The following is a 15,974-nucleotide window of genomic DNA, read 5'->3' as shown; positions in this document are numbered from 1 at the left end:
AAACAAAACAGCCTCTTATAATATACACACAATCAATAAATAAATCGGTAAATGACCATTCAAATTCAAACCAAACTTATTCTATCTTCTCTGATGTCTTGTCAGCTTATCTTATATATCTTCAATTCAGTATTTACATCTTCTCTATAAATCGACTTCCCCTTCTCTTCCATCCTGACTTCGAAATTATTTACTTTCCTACTGCTTCCATTAATTTTCCTCCTGGAAGTTCTACAAAAGATTTGTTTCAAACCCAAGTTCTTTTAAATATATTCTGAATTTTTCCCAATTATCATTAAATTTTTTATTTGAACCACCCCTTATCGAATCCGTCAATTTAGCCAAATCAATGTAACCAATTACTTTCTCTTGCCATTCTCTAATTGTGGGTACTTCTTTGCTTTTCCATGACTTAGCAATTAAAGTTATTGCCGCATGGAATGGGTATGGTGAGGATCTGCTCTGTGTTGGCTATTTAGTGAGCATTTATTCTGGTTTCTCTGCAGGGAAATTTGATTATGTTGCACCGAGCAAGAGCTACGTTCCCAGTGCATTGTGCCACCACTGTCCTTATAGAAAAAAAGGGGTTTGATTTGGGGCAATCAACTTTATTTTATTTTTTAAAAAATATATTTATTAATTTTCCAATTAAAACACAATTATATCACATCCATTATTTCAAATTATACAAATACATATCAATTAAACCGAATGTTATGCCAAATCATAAAAACTTTTTGAGTTCCTATGCTTCAAAATTTGGGGATTCCTAACAACTGTCCACACTGCCGTCTTTGGGGCAATCAACTTTAAATGCAGAACCCTAATTGAGCAGTGTGTGATTAAATCCCACCTGAAAAAAGGGACAGCCAGGAAGTGCCTTAAGGAGAGCCAGTGTGGTATAGTGGTTAAGAGCGGTAGACTCGTAATCTGGGGAACCGGGTTCATGTCTCTGCTCCTCCACATGCAGCTGCTGGGTGACCTTGGGCTAGTCACACTTCTCTGAAGTCTCTCAGCCTCACTCACATCACAGAGTGTTTGGTGTGGGGGAGGAAGGGAAAGGAGATTGTTAGCTGCTTTGAGACTCCTTCGGGTAGTGATAAAGCGGGATATCAAATCCAAACTCTTCTTCTTCTTCTTCTTCTTTTTCTTTCCTGACTGGGGCCTCTTGGGTGCTTCCAGACAAGTGTCTATCATGGGATGGGTACTGCATGTAAATTTTCCCATGAGTGCACCTGATGTTTCGGATATTAAAATGTCGATCCATACCCCTCACCCCATTTTATCCCGATTCACCATTTCAATGAAAAACCAGATCATTTTTTTTTACCTGTTGCCAATGAGATGTTTCTGTTTGCGATACCTGAATGGCCCATTAGCAGTATTAAGCTCCCATCTGGATGCACCTATTATTTGTTGCACAGTAATGTGTGCTTTTGCCCCTGCCAATCTGATCTCCTTGGTGCCAGGCTGCCACCTGCAATTCTGGCAGAGAAATGACTACGCTTTCTAAGGTATAGGGAACCAGCTTTCGCATTCAAAACACATGAGGTCATCAAGCCCACCTCTTGCTTCCTTTCATCCTACTTGCTAAATTAGGTGCCGATTGCTTGCATGATGGGGATTAATTATTCCAATTAGCTTGGCAGGCAGGGAGGGGCAACATCCACCCACACAACTTCCCTTTCATCTCTCACGACTGCATGTATCTGAGAGTTGTTTAGAGCACACCCCATGCATGAGTTTCTCTTCCTCCTCTTGTGCGGTCCAATGGGTGGTGCCTTTTAGGGAGATGAGCAATTCAGAGACTGACGCTGCCTTCATGACAGACCAATTCAGAGATGATGCCTCTCAGCTAATCCGACCTCAGTACAAGTTTGGAGTAAGAATGTTGATCCTGAACTGATTCCCACCATGCCTATGCCAGGCCATTAAGAACACATAATCTTAACACTGGCAGCATTAAGATATATTAGGCAGTGTCAACAAGTTTTGATGGATGCAATAATGGAATACTGAATGGCAGCTTTTGTAAAATATGCAGGGATTTATGATATGTAAACTGAACCATGGAAAGAGAAGAAGGGAAGTCATTGATATCTTAAGGATGTAAAATGAGTATTTTATATTTTAAAACAGAAAAAATTAATAAAAATTATATTAAAAAAGAACACATAATATTTCCACAACGGTTAATTGGTTACTGTTTTTTGACATTTTAATGTGGTTTCTACTGCATGGTTTTATGTATTTCTGCTGTAAACCCTTTGATATTTTTAATGAAATTGTGGTCTATAAATTTTTTCCCCCAGTAAAATTGGTGAAGAAAACAAAATGCCTTAATTGTCAAAGATGAGGATAAGAACATAAGGAGGGCTTCCTGGATCAGGCCAAGGGCCCACCCTATCCAGCATCCTGTTCTCACAGTGGCCAACCAGATGCCCATTCTCCCCTCCTGTAGTTTTCAGAAACTCTTATTCAGAAGCATTTGTACTGCCTCCCGCTGTGAAGGTAGAGTATAGTCATCATGACTAGTTCTAGCCATCAACAGCCCTCTCCTCTGCGATGGATAAATGGTAGAGAGATAGACTTGTGGAGTTGGAAGGGACCACGTGGGTGATCTAATCCAACCCCCTGAAAAGCAGGAATCTTTTGCCCAACATGGGTATCAAACCTACGACCCTGAGATTTAGAGTCACATGCTTTACCGACTGAGCTATCCCAGGCTTCCAATTGAATTTCTCTAGTTCTATTTTAAAGCGACCTAGGGCCATCACTGCCTCCTGTGGGGGCAAGTCCCATCGCTCAACAAGTTGCTGCATGAAGATGGGCTATTATAGTGACTCCCCAATGAGGAAAAGATGGGCTTGGCAGGGGGTTGGACTGGATGGCCCTTGTGGTCTCTTCCAACTCTACGATTCTATGATTCTATGATTCTATTTTATCTGCCCTGAATCTCCCCATATTCAGCTTCTTTGGATGCCCACGACTTCTAGCATTATGAGAGAGGGAGATAAAGGTTTTCTCCACCCGCTTTCTCCATGCTGTGCATCATTTCATAAACTTCCCTCCTGCTCCCTCTTAGTCACCTTTCCTCTAAACTGAAAAGTCCCAAATACTGCAACTTTTCCTCATTGGGGAGTCACTATGTGTCATCATCATACAGCGAAAGGATTCCTTTTTATTGAACCATTTTTATTTGACTTTACAAATATAAATTAATTAAAATACCAGTTATATACCCATAAAGTGAGATTCCTCTGAATCTTGAGACTTACCCCCATCTCCTCCATGAGTCCTTTTGTCAACATTTCCAACTGCATATTGTTTCATAGTCTGTTTTGTATCTATCCATATTATCCATGATATTTGTTACATTACAAGTGAGATTACAAGTGCTAATGTTTTCAATGTTAAAGGTATAGTTAAAGCTATGGTTTTCCCAGTAGTGATGTTTGGAAGTGAGAGCTGGACCATAAAGAAGGCTGATCGCCAAAGAATTGATGTTTTTGAATTATGGTGCTGGAGGAGACTCTTGAGAGTCCCATGGACTGCAGGAAAATCAAACCTATCCATTCTGAAGGAAATCAGCCCTGAGTGTTCACTGGAAGGACAGATCCTGAAGCTGAGGCTCCAATACTTTGGCCACCTCATGAGAAGAGAAGACTCCCTGGAAAAGACCCTGATGCTGGGAAAGATTGAGGGCACAAGGAGAAGGGGACGACAGAGGACGAGATGGTTGGACAGTGTTCTCGAAGCTACGAACATGAGTTTGACCAAACTGCGGGAGGCAGTGGAAGACAGGAGTGCCTGGCGTGCTCTGGTCCATGGGTCATGAAGAGTTGGACATGACTAAACAACAAGAATGTTTTCATCTGCTTACAGTGGTCTCCTAAATAAATTATAAACTTTTTCCATTCATTCTTGAATTTCTTGTCTACTTGGTCTCTGAGTTTCCTGGTCAATTTTGCCCAGTGCTTTTTTTCTGGGGTACGCATACCCCAAACATTTTGTGAATCTTTGTACTTTTGTCCATTTACTGTACAGTATTTATTTCCCCTGAAAAAAGCACCAGTTTTGCCATTTCAGCATAGTCTAACAGCTTAATTTGCCGTTCCTCTCTGGTAGGGGCTCTTTCTTCTTTCCATCTCTGGGCTAGTAGCTTACAAAATAACTTTTGTAAAACAAAGAAAAAGAAAAGCAGAAGCCTTTTTATTAGGTATCGACATTCCAAAGGAACTGAAAAAAACTTTTTATGTATGTGACAACAGCAGCACAGATGCTACTAGCCCAGCAAAAGGATTTTTGATAGGCAAGACTGCCTGCCAAACAGACAGGGTGGTTGGAAGTGGAAGGGTTGATCCTCAACCATCCCCTATCCCTTTACCCTGCTTACCATGGAAGTTGCCATTAGCCCCTAGAGAAAGGGTATGCGTGTGTGTCTGGGAAAACCCAAGGGTACATGTAAGAGATTTTTGTTACTTGTTATTTCTTACTTGTTAAATTTCTATACCCCCCACCCCTTTGCCTCCAGCATTTGTCTGGCGTTTTCTGTGATGCAAGCATGACTGGGGATCGCCTTTGGTGCCTGAATCACAAGTCCCCTCTTTGTAGGATGCTGAGATGTGGAGCACTGAGCAAGAGAGATGCTCACAGAGATAAGGGGCATGAACACAGAGGCTGTTTGTGCGCAGGGAGAGAGATGCAGAGGTGGCAGCAAGAACGGGCCAAGGCAGGGCGTGGAGGAGTCAGGAAAAATTCCAGGCGCCTGTGGGAGGCCTTTTGTATTCTGCTGGCCTCAACTGCTTCCAGGGGTGAAGGGGAGGGGAGGGTGCAGGGAGGAGAACAACAACAAAGCTCGGGTGGGGGGGGTGGCGAAGTTGCCAGCAAAGGGGGGCACAGCTGGGATGGCCACCTGTCATGGATTATTTAGCTGCGGTTCCTGCATTGCAAGGGGTTGGACTAGATGACCCTTGGGGTCCCTTCCAACTCTACAACTCTGAGAGCATCCACCCATCTAGCTCAGTCTTGTCAGCACTGACTACCAGCTGCTCTCCAGCATTTCTCCAGCTCTGGAGGTGGTTGGGATTGAACCCGGGGCTTTCTGATGCTCTGCCACTGAGCTACAACCCTTCATCTGCTCTGAGTCCTGCTCAGTGCTTTTTTTCCATTAAAAAAAAAATCTTAGGGGTACTGACTCTCATTTTGACTCAAGAAAATCACCATTTTATAGTTCAAATTGGGGGGGGGATACAGTAAATGGACAAAAGTACAAAGATTCATAATTAGGGGTATGCATAACCTTGCGTTTCCCCCCCCCCCGAAAAGCACTGAATGCAACAGTTATGATGATGATGCTCATTTGACTGGGTGACTCCCAATAAAAATAGTAAAAATACAATGCAACATCAAACACTAAAATCTTCCCTAATAAATCAACTCTGCCTGGAAGAACTCAACATTCAGTCTGCCTCTCCCTTTGCCAGTCTCCAAGGAGGGTGGGGGTGGGGGTGGGGGTGGGTGTTGTCAGTTCCACTCTGCCTCCTCCCTTTCAGCTGGAAGTGCATCTTCTCCAAACTCTGATGGGCACCTCTCAAAACATTCAGGTGAGATCACCAGCTATCTCAAGGCCATCTCTTGGCATTTAGCTCCTGTTGATGAAGCATCAGCCACCCACTCGCCCTATTAGCTTGCAATCAGCCCTGGCAAAGGCATATTTTGGAGGTCCTGCTGTTCTCTCAGATATATCTAGATATCTCCACCAGTTTATGCCAGGGCCCATTGAGAGCAGAGGTATCCATGACGCATGAATGAAGGTGTCGCTTTACACATCCAGGTCCCCAGGAGAGCAATCTAGGGAACGGCCCATTCACAAAAGCAGCAGGAGGCCTTCACACACTCTCTCCCTTCCTCATGCCACAATCTGTGCCAAGAATGTAAGTTCTTCAGCAGCATTTATTCTTGTGTGCCTAGACATGGATGGGCCTGGCAGTTGTGTAAGATATTAGAAGGGCGGAAGAAAGCTCTGCATCTAGAACACCCTGTTCACAGGATCTGGGCACATTAGGTTAAGAAAGATCTCGATAAAAGTTGGTCCTGAGGGGGCAAAAAACAGAGGACAAGCCAAAGCACTAAGGGCCTTGGGTCACATGCTGAACAGATCTGGCCTGGCCAAACAATAGCTGGGGGTTGGGAGTGTCCGCAGTTGGTAAGTCAAGGAAGGCAGAATTTCAAACAGCTGCAGTTCAGGAATCCTTACTGTATGTGGTGGAAACAAAACTAAGAAATTTTAAAGGCTAACCCCTTCTAAATCTGCAGGTGCTTAAAGTACTACAATGCTCTGGCTACATACACATGATATTTTATTCCAGAATCAACAGAGCCCTCAGTTCTTGCTCTTTCTACAGAGTCCTCACACAAGCTAGATCTACTGTGTAATTTATTTTTTGGGCCCCCATAAGCACTTCTTGGGCAATTGGCTTCAATTGGGGGTGGGGTGGGGGTGGGACTCATTGCGGATTGATTATGCATTGCCTCTCAGTGTGCCCATTTGAAAACAGATCGAAACAGGTGTAGGCAGTCCCAGCAATGTTGTGTATCCACACCTGTACAATGACATTGATCACAATCACCGCTTCCTACTTCATTCACCTGAGGCATGTGCAGACAGGAAAAGGGATGGATATCCTGAAGGGGAGAGTTTTCAAATGCATATCAAGTAACTAGTTTGTTAAGTGTGCTTGTTAAGTGTTTGTTAAGTTGTTAAGTGTGCTGGGAACAGGTGGTTCTGTGATGGAACTGGAGATCTCCTAATAACTCTCTTGCCGACACCTTAACACCTTGTCACCTTGCTGACAAAGGTATGTATAGTTTAAGCTATGATTTTCCCAGTAGTGACGTATGGAAGTGAGAGCTGGACCATTAAGAAGGCTGATCTCTGAAGAATTGATGCTTTTGAATTATGGTGCTGGAGGAGACTCTTGAGAGTCCCATGGACTGCAAGAATATCAAACCTATCCATTCTGAATGAAATCAGCCCTGAGTGCTCACTGGAAGGACAGATTCTGAAGCTTAGGCTCCAATACTTTGGCCACCTTATGAGAAGAGAAGACTTCCTGGAAAAGACCCTGATGTTGGGAAAGATTGAGGGCACAAGGAGAAGGGGATGATAGAGGACGAGATGGTTGGACAGTGTTCTCAAAGCCACCAACATGAGTCTGACCAAACTGCGGGAGGCAGTGGAAGACAGGAGTGCCTGGCGTGCTCTGGTCCATGTGGTCATGAAGAGTTGGACACGACTAAAGGACAATAACAAAACAACAACAACAACAACAACAACAACAACAACTCTAACCTCCTTTAGCAAACTACAGTTCCCAGGGTCCTTTGGAGGGAAGCCCTGGCTGTTAAAGTAGTGTAAGAGATTATCTGGGGAAAATTTTACTTGTGCCACCATACCCTGCAGGGTGGTGATCTGAAAATGGGCATTTCCTGCCATTTCCCCTGGACTCTGGAATACACATTCCTCTGCCAAACATCAATCCATGAGTTGCTTCAAATATCTTGTGAAGACATATCATTTGATTAGTCTTTTCCTGATCCACGAAACTTGATCCTATTATTGAGGAATTCCTATTTTTAATAATACAGCTTGTTTTTATTTTGGAGCCGTTTTGTGATACTGATCTGCTTGTTTTTATTTTGTAATTTTGTATTGTTTAATTTTTTAAAAAATATGAAGCACTTTAGACTTGCCTTTAAATAAACAAACAAGAAAAAAAAGCAGGCAGGTGTGGTGCCCTTGCGCAACAAGCCTGCTTCGCCTCCCCCATCCCCACCCCACCCCACCCCCCCAAACCAGGCTTTGCAATAAGGAAGGAAAGTGACAGGAAAATGCACTGGGAAGCAGGAGATAACTGCTTGATGAAACACCAGCTCTGTACACATTACTGCCTTAAAACGCAACGAGGTCCTTCATTTTCTCAATTAGGATCAAAGCTGGGTTGGGAGGGAAACACAGCAGACTAGATGTGGTTAACCTTGTGTGAGCTCTGCTTCCCAAACCAGCGGTGGGAACACACTGGATGTGGAGTAAACAGGACTGTGTCCACAGCCATCATATAACCTCTCCACAAACAGTGGTCGTTGGTACCCATTGGGATTGATAGGGCGAAAGGACAGGAGCCAGAGCCAAGGACAGACCAGACGGAACTGGCAAATTCTACTTTTGAACAGACAAATTCTACTTTTGTCCCCTACTTGTTGTTAGCTGCTCTGAGCCCAGCTTTGGCCGGGCAGGGTGGGATATAAATAAAATTATTATTATTATTATTATTATTATTATTATTATTATTATTATTATCCTTTTCCCTCCTGGATTCTGCAAGGGCAATGATGGGATTGAGCCGTGTTAAAGTTATAAATTTAATATACATAAAAGGATGTGCTCGAATGCATTGTATTTAAAAAGTAGTAGTTTGCCTTGGGTAAAAAGGTTCCACTCTGGCAAAAGCGTCAGAGAAGACTGGAATTTTTCCATTAGATTGAGATAAACTACTTGATGACTCATTTCTGGAAACACAAGCTGTGGAAACACACAGCAGGGAGGTGAAACTTGAGAAAGCAGCTTGTGCCTTTTGTGGCTGGCTGGTGGCAGCAAGTTCTCGATGATGAACAAGCTTAGGCTCTAGTTCTGGGACCAGAGAGAGGAAAGTTTACTGAACCGCATAAAGGACTGAAACTTATTGCTTGTTTGCTATGTGTTACTTTGTTATTTTGCAACATTTATCTTATTGTAACTAGTATTTAAGAAAAGCTTTGAAGCACATTCTTGTGGTGGAGAGAATTCCTTTTTACACAAAGGTCCAGATCATGGATTCTGCTGAGATACTCCGACAAGGACGAGGGATTACTGAAGCAGTATATTTGATGCACTTTAGAGCATGTAAAATGCTATAAAAATTATGCCTTACTCTGAGCCCCGTACTGGTGTATTCTGTTTGCAAATTCCCTTTCTTCCTTGGTGAACCTCAAGGTGGCATATATGGGCTTCTCAGGCTGCCTTCCATCCAGGAGGACATGAATTCCAGGTGCTGTCCAAGCTCAGATCTGCTTAGCTTCAGAGAGGTGTGTACATCTTGCACCTTTGAGACACATTCTTTGTCCCAGTTGAGAAACCACCAAGTACTATTAAAGGGAAGGGAGGGAGGGAGGAAGGTTACCAAGGTGGGTCAAGGTTTGTAGGAAAGAGGCAATAACCAGATCCAGCAAGTCGGACGCAGGCTGGATGTTGCTTCTCTGCCATAAATCCATTATATTTGTGTGATGCTATAGTGGGAAGAGGTAAAGTCCACATGAAGAATGGAGTGGTGCATTTCAGGTCCCAGCCAGCGGCAGGCAGAACACAGGTCCACTCTCTCTCTGTGTGTGTGTGTGTGTGTGTGTGTGTGTGTGTGTGTGAGAGAGAGAGAGAGAGAGAGAGAGAGAGAGAGAGAGAGAGAGAGAGAGAGAGAGAGAGAGATGAAGGAAAAGCAAGGCAGGCTTGAAAATCAAGGCATCCACGTACACTAAGCCAGCGTTTCTCAACCGGTGTTCCGCGGCACAGTAGTGTGCTGCGAGACACCGACTTGTGTGCCGCGACGTGCGGCGAGGAAAAGGGCGCTTTGCATTGCTGACGGACTTCCGGCGAGGCAAGATGGCGCGCGGCACGGCAGCGCGAAGCTCCTGAGAGCGACCAGTGTGCCCGTGCTGCCAGGCTAGCCTCCGGACCGCCGCCGGTACGCGGCCGCCAAGTGAGCCCAGCGGATCGACCGGGGAGCCGCTGGAGGCCCCCCCCGTGACCCCACCGGAGCGACACCGAAAGCGCCCGGCTGGAGGATCGACGGACCCCTGGGCTCCGCGGCAGCCGCGTGGGCGTCGGAATCGCCCGGCGGATCAAGCGGGGAGCCGCTAAAGCCCCCCAGCGAGCCCGCCTGCGGCCGGGAAGAGCTCCGAAGCCCGGGACCTCCCACCACGCGACGGCCCTGCCTCGTCGCCACAGCCGTCGCCACCCCAGCCGCCCCAGGAGAAGAGGAAAAGGAGGGAGGCCCCCCCGGTGAGGGAAAAAAGGGAAAGATAGGGAGGAGAGGGCCCCTCGCCACCCCCCAACCCAGGTGAGAGCGCCTGGTGGGTCCGCCTGGCTACCGCGCAGCAGTTCTTCAGTGGCATGCTTTACGTCTCCCCTCCAAACTAAACTAAATATAGGTCGGCACAGAGTTGGTGTGCCGCGGGATTTTTTTTCATAGAACAATTGTGCCGTGGCCCAAAAAAGGTTGAGAAACACTGCACTAAGCTACCTCTCCACAGCTGGGCCAAATGGTTCACATTTTTTAAAAAATAAAAATAAATAAAACTGAGTATTTAGGTGGACAACATGAAAGCTTTTCTCTCTAAAGAGCTTTTGACATGCATGTCGGCTGCAACTAAGAGAGCCAGTGTGGTGTAGTGGTTAAGAGCGGTAGACTCCTAATCTGGGGAACCGGGTTCGCGTCTCTGCTCCTCCACATGCAGCTGCTGGGTGACCTTGGGCTAGTCACACTTCTCTGAAGTCTCTCAGCCCCACTCACCTCACAGAGTGTTTGTTGTGGGGGAGGAGGGGAAAGGAGAATGTTAGCCGCTTTGAGACTCCATTGGGTAGTGATAAAGTGGGATATCAAATCCAAACTCTTCTTCTTCTTCTTCTTCTTCTTCTTCTTCTTCTTCTTCTTCTTCTTCTTCTTCTTCTTCTTCTTCTTCTTCTTCTTCTTCTTCTATAGCCCAGCAACGGAAAACTTTGAAAAACTGCATGTTTCAAGGGGGTGGAGGATCCAGGTCACTCTACTGTCATCTGATGGGATTTCCATTTCACTTTGAACTGATGCAAGAAAAGAAAAGAAAAGCCATAATAAAAATGTAACTTTAAAACAAACAGCTTATATCAAGTGAGGTAATATTCAATAATCCATTAGCATTTAATAGTACATAATAAAATTAAATACCAGCAAACAGCAATTAAAGAGAAATTCACTCTTAACAATGGCAACATATGATTGCTAAACTATAATCAATAAAAATAACTGCAAGACACAATGCGTAAAATACCACCGGACGTGCAACACCATGTAAAAGAATCAAATTGAGAAACTAGGGTATAAGTTGCTTGGTCTAAGTTATGATGTAATACCTTGCTACTGCACTTTTGGGTTGTTCATAATAGCAATAAAAGAAATTTCAAAAGCCCCAATTTTGTTTTTCAATGGCAACCCACCTTCATTCCCACCAAATGCTACAAGGGGGCACGCTTTCTCCTTCTTTCCAAATTGCCATTTGCTATGTTTCGAGGCGCCAGCCTCAGGAGCAACAGTTGAGGGGGGCTACTGCTACTGCTGCCCCTCATAATCTGCAGCCTGAGGTCGTTGCCTCACGGTACCTAATGGTGGGGGTGGTTCCGCCTATGTTCACAGGGAGAAATTCAAGAAGCAGGAAGGTATCTACGTCAAGGCCAGCTTTTGCAAAATATCCTGATATTTCATCATTCAGATTACGCAGCTCAAGTGCATGTGTCTTTCCCTGGCTGTAGGATTCCAGGCTCCCTGGCTGCAGTCCGAGTGATGGCTTCCTTATTGATGGAAGAAAAAGGGGGACAGAACCCAGCCCCACCCTTTCGTACCAACCAATATGGCTGCCATGACCTTGGCTCCGAGGTGGAAACAGACACACCAGATGTGCCATAAAGCAGAGCTTATTTACAAAGAAAACAGGAACTGGTGAAACCTGAATTTAAGTAAGAAGCTGTTAAGACATACTGCGTAGGTTTCATCTAGAAACAGAAGCTGAAAAAACAAACAAATCTCTTTAAACTTCTGCTTTATTGATGTGGGCTTGAAAAGTCTAGCCTATCCATGGAGTTTATTTTGCCTCTCCCCAGAGACTACCAAGGCCCAAATGTGTCCTTTCTCCAGGGATTAGCCTGTGTCTCATTGTCACCTGGGGTAAGAGGCTAAAGCACGCCCTGTCTCCTAACTGCATCCCAATAACTGCATCCGCCCTGCCCATCTTCCCCCCTCCCTCCCTTCACTTGCCTACACTGGACTAGGGATCATGGGCAAGAATGTCAATCGCAGTTTCTCATTTTTGCAACGCTTACATTCAGTTCTCCACATTTCCCCATGCTTGGTTTTATTATGCTTATGATGGTGACTATTTTAAAACTTCTCATGAAAGTTCACCAGCATTTTGATGCGAATCTCTCCTACCAAGCACATTTTCACACAAACCCTGCCTCATATACAAATTTCTAACTTCTTTTGGGGGGGCATGTTACTTTCAGTAAGATGTGCACTATGTTTATTTATTGCCTTCATATCCCACCTTTTTTTCTAAGGGCCCCAAGGCTCTCCACCTCCCTTGCACAACAGCCCTGTGAGGTAGGTTAAAAGGTAAAGGGACCCTGACCGTTAGGTCCAGTCGCGGACGACTCTGGGGTTGCGGCGCTCATCTCGCTTTACTGGCTGAGGGAGCCAGCGTACAGCTTCCGGGTCATGTGGCCAGCTTCTGGTGAACCAGCGCAGCACATGGAAACGCTGTTTACCTTCCTGCCGGAGTGGTACCGATTTATCTACTTGCACTTTGATGTGCTTTCGAACTGCTAGGTTGGCAGGAGCTGGGACCAAGCAATGGGAGCTCACCCCATCGCAGGGATTCGAACCGCTGACCTGATCAGCAAGCCCTAGGCTCAGTGGTTTAGACCACAGTGCCACCCATGTCTCTACCCGTGAGATAGGTCAGAATCATAGAATTGTAGAGCTGGAAGGAATCTCAGGTCAAGCATCCTTGACAGATGTCTCTCTGGATTTTGTGGGACTCCAGATCCCATCAGCTCCAGCCAGGATGGCCAATGGTCAGGAATGATGGTGTCTGGAGGGTCAACTGTTCTAGAGAAAAAGAATTAAATGCTCCCTCCCTGCTGCCTCCATAGTCCTCCTCTAGGAATGCTGCCCGGCTTCTCCATATCAGTGGCACAACAGTGGAGTATCTGTAGGTCTCATGGACACTAAGCCGAGGAGGCGCCATCTCAGAGCCAGGTAAGCAAGGCACTGGACACTGGGAAGCAGACGTGAGGCTCTGACAGGGTCCTAGAGTCCCCCTGCCTCTTCCCCAAAGCCTACTTAGTGCTTTCCCAGCTTTGGGTAGGAGCTGAGGGGGCTATAGGACCCTGCGGGAGCCTCCCCCCACCTCCTTCCCAAAGCTCGGAGCCTCCTTACCCACATTTGGGAAGGCTGCACAAGGGCTGGAGGCAGGCAGATTTTGGCCTCGCACAGGGCGCCATAGTACCAAAGTCTGCCACTGCCCTGCAAGCCTCCCCAAGCTGCATCCACATGCCTCACCCCAGATGTCATGTTTGATGCCAAGTGTGGGGCAGGTGAAGATGGGGCTCCCACCAGGTTTGCACCCACCTGGCGAAACCCTTTGCAAATGGATGGTGCTGGTGAAAAGTTGTGCAAGAGACCGTGATCAGGGGATTCCTGCAAACTTGGGGCTCAGCTTGTTTAGTCGTTTAGTCGTGTCCGACTCTTCGTGACCCTATGGAACATAGCACTGCCTCACGCAGCTTGGTCAAACTCATGTTCGTAGCTTCGAGAACATTGTCCAACCATCTCGTCCTCTGTCGTCCCCTTCTCCTTGTGCCCTCAATTAGCTACATTAGTCAAAAAAACAATGTTTTGAATTTGTTATAAACATGCAACACCACATGGTGCCAGAGAGCAAACAAATTTTCTACGTGATTTTTACATAGCGTTTTCTTTTCTTTTCTTTTATTATAACAATTTAATTTCTGATTTATTTATAGCGGTTTCCCCCCTGTATGTAGATCCGCCCTCGGTCAAAAAAAAAAAAAAAGAAGAAGGGAAGGGGAGGTAAGGATTCCACAAACAAAACCATAACAAAGATGTGTGTGTTGTTGTTGTTGTTTAGTCGTTTAGTCGTGTCCGACTCTTCGTGACCCCATGGACCAGAGCACGCCAGGCACTCCTGTCTTCCACTGCCTCCCGCAGTTTGGTCAAACTCATGTTCGTAGCTTCGAGAACACTGTCCAACCATCTCATCCTCTGTCGTCCCCTTCTCCTAGTGCCTCAATCTTTCCCATCATCAGGGTCTTTTCCAAGGATTCTTCTCTTCTCATGAGGTGGCCAAAGTATTGGAGCCTCAGCTTCAGGATCTGTCCTTCCAGTGAGCACTCAGGGCTGATTTACTTAAGAATGGATAGGTTTGATCTTCTTGCAGTCCATGGGACTCTCAAGAGTCTCCTCCAGCACCATAATTCAAAAGCATCAATTCTTCGGCGATCAGCCTTCTTTATGGTCCAGCTCTCACTTCCATACATCACTACTGGGAAAACCGTAGCTTTAACTATACGGACCTTTGTCGGCAAGGTGATGTCTCTGCTTTTTAAGATGCTGTCTAGGTTTGTCATTGCTTTTCCCCCAAGAAGCAGGCGTCTTTTAATTTCGTGACTGCTGTCACCATCTGCAGTGATCAAGGAGCCCAAGAAGGTAAAATCTCTCGCTGCCTCCATTTCTTCCCCTTCTATTTGCCAGGAGGTGATGGGACCAGTGGCCATGGTCTTGGTTTTTTTGATGTTGAGCTTCAGACCATATTTTACGCATGGATCCCCCTTCATGGATCAATGCCTTGCCGTGGCGAAGGGGCTTGAATAACTCAGAGAAGCTATGAGCTATGCCATGCAGGGCCACCCAAGATGGACAGGTCATAGTGGAGAGTTTTGACTAAACGTGATCCACCTGGAGAAGGAACTGGCAAGCCACTCCAGTATCCCTGCCAAGAAAACTCCATGGACAAAGACAACAGGCATGTGTGTGTTAATTACATCCAATCCATTAACCTCAGTTTGGCCAACGGTCTTGAGTAGCTGACTAGGCTAGGCTCTGGCCTCAGGGCCAAAGTACATGTGGAACTATTAAATATCTGTGTGACTCTGCTGAGCTGGCCCTTATCAGGGGGAAGAGGCTGGCTGGCTGGCTGGCTGGCTGGCTGACTGACTTGCTGCCGAAACACACATCTCTCTGTTACCCAGGAAGTGGTTACTGCCTCCCTGGAAGCCGCAGCAGCTGAGAGGAGGAAGAGACTAAGGCTGTGTTCTCACACTCCTGTTTCCTGTGCCCTCTTTGCACTTCCAGTGCTGGGGTCTTTTAACCCATGTTCACATGACATTATCCCAAATGTGCATGCATCTTGTGCTTTTTTGGGGGGGTAATAAAACAGTACTGCTCACTGGAAGGACAGATCGTGCAGCTGAGGCTCCAATACTTTGGCCACCTCATGAGAAGAGAAGACTCCCTGGAAAAGACCCTGATGTTGGGAAAGATTGAGGTCACTAGGAGAAGGGGACGACAGAGAATGAGATGGTTGGACAGTGTTCTTGAAGCTACCAACATGAGTCTGACCAAACTGCGGGAGGCAGTGCAAGACAGGAGTGCCTGGCGTGCTATGGTCCATGGGTCACGAAGAGTCGGACACGACTAAATGACTAAACAACAACAAAAACAGTACTGTTTGTTGCATCGTTTCTCAAACCGTCCTCACATGGATTGTGCTGTTCTCAATTCACCTCTAGACCAAGGTAGCATTCAACCACACATTAAAAACACATGGCTAGGGATCCCCAACACCCTTAACAAGCCACACTTCCTGGGATTCTCCCATGTGCTTTAAATGTTCTTGAAATATACGTTGTGGGTGAGACCAAAAGTATGGATGCCTTTGCATTCCTGGCCATCAATAACTCCCCCCCCCCATGTGTACACAAACAGAAACAGAGACAACTGAAAGTGTGATCCTAACCCTGTCCACTCAGAAGTAAGGGGGTTAGGACTGGAGCAGCTTTAATCCTGTAGAGAGGGGGGAGAAGAGATATGAATGCACCCGTGCTCTCTGTT

This window comes from Zootoca vivipara, chromosome 5 (genome assembly GCF_963506605.1).
Source record: "Zootoca vivipara chromosome 5, rZooViv1.1, whole genome shotgun sequence".
NCBI classification, from domain to species: Eukaryota; Metazoa; Chordata; class Lepidosauria; order Squamata; family Lacertidae; genus Zootoca; species Zootoca vivipara.
Note: the sequence above shows the minus strand (reverse complement) of the source record.